The 4,396-nt window shown below is 40.8% G+C and overlaps 1 non-coding gene across 1 annotated transcript; it reads left to right on the top strand.

The window, feature by feature from the left end:
* The first annotated feature begins 3,709 nt into the window (after window positions 1–3,709).
* Window positions 3,710–3,826, top strand: LOC139185018 (5S ribosomal RNA). Its single transcript, XR_011568610.1, has one exon. It is a non-coding gene; the product is annotated as a 5S ribosomal RNA (ribosomal RNA).
* Window positions 3,827–4,396: the final 570 nt, after the last annotated feature.

Raw genomic sequence — 4,396 nt, 5'->3', positions numbered from 1 at the left:
GATTCCTTTCACATATGATAATATACGTGTTTCAATGCCATTCTCCCAAATCACCCCACCCTTGTCCTCTCCCACAGAGTCCAAAAGACTGTTCTATACATCTGTGTCTCCTTTGCTGTCTCACATACAGGGTTATCATTACTATCTTTCTAAATTCCATATATATGCGTTAGTATACTGTATTGGTGTTTTTCCTTCTGGCTTACTTCACTCTGTATAATAGGCTCCAGTTTCATCCACCTCATTAGAACTGATTCAAATGTATTCTTTTTAATGGCTGAGTAATACTCCATTGTGTATATGTACCACAGCTTTCTTATCCATTCATCTGTTGATGGACATCTAGGTTGCTTCCATGTCCTGGCTACCATAAACAGTGCTGCGAAGAACATTGGGGTACACGTGTTTCTTTCAGTTCTGGTTTCCTCGGTATGTATGCCCAGCAGTGGGATTGCTGGGTCGTACGGCAGTTCTATTTCCAGTTTTTTAAGGAATCTCCACACTGTTCTCCATAGTGGCTGTACTAGTTTGCATTCCCACCAACAGTGTAAGAAGGTTCCCTTTTCTCCACAATCTCTCCAGCATTCATTGCTTGTAGACTTTTTGATAGCAGCCATTCTGAGTAGTATGAAATGGTACCTCATTGTGGTGGTTTTGATTTGCATTTCTCTGATAAAGAGTGATGTTGAGTATCTTTTCATGTGTTTGTTAGCCATCTGTATGTCTTCTTTGGAGAAATGTCCGTTTAGTTCTTTGGCCCATTTTTTGATTGGGTCGTTTATTTTTCTAGAATTGAGCTGTAGGAGTTGCTTGTATATTTTTGAGATTAGTTGTTTGTCAGTTGCTTCATTTGCTATTATTTTCTCACATTCTGAAGGCTGTCTTTTCACCTTGCTTAGAGTTTCCTTTGTTGTGCAGAAGCTTTTAATTTTAATTAGGTTCCATGTGCTTATTTTTGCTTTTATTTCCAATAGTCAGGGAGGTGGGTCATAGAGGATCCTGCTGTGATTTATGTCGGAGAGTGTTTTGCCTATGTTCTCCTTCAAATACTGGTTACTGAGATAAGCTTTAGAAACAAACTCAGAGTGTCCTTTTTAACAACTTAATTAAGCCTCTTAGCAATGTAACATAATCACAACCAACTATCTAAGGAGTGAGTCTTAGAAATACAGACCTTACTTAACAAAACTGGAGCTTAATATCCAGTGAAACATAATAGATGCCATAGGCCTGACATCAGTTAGGTGGATTTGTCTTTTAGAGCTCCCCAGTATATGTTTAGATTTCTGTATATGTCAGGACACAGTATTTTTATTTACCTGATAAGGCCATTCAGAACCCAAGTGTTTCCAGTTTCTGGAGGGATGAGGCAGAGAGAAAAAAGATATAATTTTACCCATAGGAGTGAGTCACTAGATTGTTTTAAACGATCAGTAACTCAAGGAGAAGTGCTTCTTTATATCTGAAAACACAGATTAAAGCCAATAATATGTCAGACAAAAAGTCATGAAAATTGTGGTCATATTTAGCAGTCTACTCCATCCCATGCAATTGATCCCTTTGTTCTGTTGTCCTTGTCCAATGACCAAGGACATCAGTGAAAGCAGTAGTCTCGAAGAAACTCATGAAGTTTTTGCCAGTGTCTGCACAACCTGTCCAGCAAAATGGGTGCCCCAATCACTGGAGATTGTAGAAAGCACATTTTAACCTTTTTTTTCTTTCTTTCTTTCTTTCTTTCTATTCTGAGATATTAATCCTGAAGCCAGGAAAGGCATTATCAAATAAAAATGAGGTTTGTCAGGGAGCCAGGAAAAGCCAAGCGGCCATCTTGGACGTCTCATAGCCTCAACTGTTTGGTTTATAGCCATTTTTAATCCATTTTAAATTCCCCGATAAGGGTTAATTTTTGCAGGAGCAGAATGAGCTTTATTCATGTGTGCTATAGTCTGTTATCAAAAGCCACTTTCCAAGAGAACTTTCTTCTTTCAATCAGCGAGAGAAAACCAAATTCCAGTTTGGTACTGGCTGTGAAGCAATAGTTATTCACTTAGTCATAGTAACAATAAGACTTCAAATGTAGTTTAATGTGTTAACAAACTTGCACCATGCACAAAAATCTTCTTTCACTTGCCACACACCTTTTTTACACTTTCTGTATTCATCACTTCATTTGTCCATTTAGAGGACAGCCACCTGTACTTTTAGACTTACTTTCCTTTTCCTTAATAGAATGTAATTCCATTCCTTATTACTTTTTATTCAAAACACATATCTTACTTTTCTTCAGCAACCATGAATTGTACTTTACATCATCATTCTATACACTGGTAAGGATACATCACCCAAAGTTATGTCATTTATAGAAGTATATTCACAATGTTTCTGTTAATTAGATCAATAAACAAACATCAATATCATGTATCAATTCAATAATGATTATTTCCCAGTTCACACAAGCATGAAATTCATTTACTTTAATTTTCTTGAATTCAGAATTGTTTGATTTGTAAGCACTTACTTCTCTTTAGGCCAATTAATTAGAGCTCATTGATCCACTTCAGTTCAGTTCAGTTCGGTTGCTCAGTCGTGTCCGACTCTTTGCGACCCCATGAATTGCAGTATGCCAGGCCTCCTTGTCCATCACCACTTCTCGGAGTTCACCCAAACTCATGTCCATTGAGTCGGTGATGCCATTCAGCCATCTCATCCTCTGTCGTCCCCTTCTCCTCCTGCCACTGGATTCATGGATTCTTCTGGGGCCAAAGACAGTCTCAGTCACTCAGAACTTTGTGTATATTTTATTTAAAGTGAAGGTGACCAAAAAAGCTTCTGACACAGACATCAGAAGGGGGTAGGAGTGTAACCACCTCACTAATTTAAGCAGGGCCATATATACTTCTCAACTAGCTTCTGAGAATAGACAACATCTCAAGGATGTGAGCGTTTTGCCCACACCCTTTCCTATAACATACATCCAAAGCTCAAAAAAAGGAATGTCCTTGAACCTGAGATACTGCTCCCTACAATGCCTACTTGTCTTAGGCAAAAGAAAGTTAAAAAGAAAGAAAGTTTGCCTCCTCCTTAAAGGGGCTTTAGGCTTGGACTTCTTATCAACCTGCTGGGACAGGTAAGTATACAGTTAAAATCAGAAAACTTTTTGTAATGGTAGTTTTGTATAACATACCACCAATAACTCATATAAGTATATCACTTATAAATTCAGTATGAAGGTCAAAAGATAAAATATCAAAATAATGATAACAACAAAATGAAATAATGGAACCATGTTTGAAGAATTAGATGAAAGTATGATATTAAGTCAACAAACACAGAAACTCAATGAAAAGCTACAAATTATTTTTTTTTAAAGGAAACTAATATAAATTCTGGATTTGAAAACTAGAATAATTGAAATGAAAAATTGATAGGTTCAATAGCACATTTGAGATGCTAGCAGAAATAATCCATAAACTTGAAGATGAATTCATATAAATCAATGTAAAAATAAAGAGAAAAAAATGTTGAGGGAAAATGATCTAATGCATCCATTCATTACACCATCAAGTATGGAAGGAGAGAGACTCTCAGAAAGCAGGGAGAGAAAGGGGAGGGAGTAAAATTAATTGTAGACAGAATGGCTGACCGGCAGGTCAGAGCGAAAGGGAGGTGCAGCGCAGGGCTCTTAGGGCGCCCGGCGGCAGCTGCCTCCGTCTAAGGCCATACCACCCTGAACGCCCGATCTCGTCTGATCTCGGAAGCTAAGCAGGGTCGGGCCTGGTTAGTACTTGGGTGGGAGACCGCCTGGGAATACCGGGTGCTGTAGGCGCTTTGCCTCCCCTCTCCTTTAGCCCCCGCCCCACGTCCCAACTCTTGGGCTCCTGCAGCCCCAACCCCTCCCGGGGGGTGGGTGGCTGGGGCACCGACTCCCGCTGCAGACCTGGGTTGCCCCCACGCACCCCGCGAGCCCCTCCACATTCGGCTTCCAGGAAACCAGACGACCGTCCCTCGGGTCTCGGTCTGGGGCTCCCTTACCGTGCCTCAGGCAATCCAGGGGGCTGCAACAGCTCCAGCCCCAGCCCTACCCCCAGCCCCAACCCCACCCCCATCCTCGCAGGCGATCGCTGGTGCTCGCGTGCACCCGTGCACACACACAGATATATGTGCACAGAAGGTGTGTGTATCTTGTTCAGTTATACTTTTGGTGGATATATGCCTGGGAGTGGGACTGCTGAATCATATGGTACTTCTAGTTTTAATTTCTTGAGGAACCTCCATATTCTTTTCCACAGTGGCTCTACCAACTCACATTCCTACTAACAGTGGAGGCCAGTTCCCTTTTCTCCACATCCTCTCCAGCTTTTGTTATCTACAGACATTTCCATGAGGACCATTCTGA

The sequence above is a fragment of the Bos indicus genome, chromosome 9, assembly GCF_029378745.1.
Source record: "Bos indicus isolate NIAB-ARS_2022 breed Sahiwal x Tharparkar chromosome 9, NIAB-ARS_B.indTharparkar_mat_pri_1.0, whole genome shotgun sequence".
Classification (NCBI taxonomy): domain Eukaryota; kingdom Metazoa; phylum Chordata; class Mammalia; order Artiodactyla; family Bovidae; genus Bos; species Bos indicus.
The sequence above is the reverse complement of the archived record's forward strand: the minus strand, read 5'-3'. Positions and strand labels throughout refer to the sequence as shown.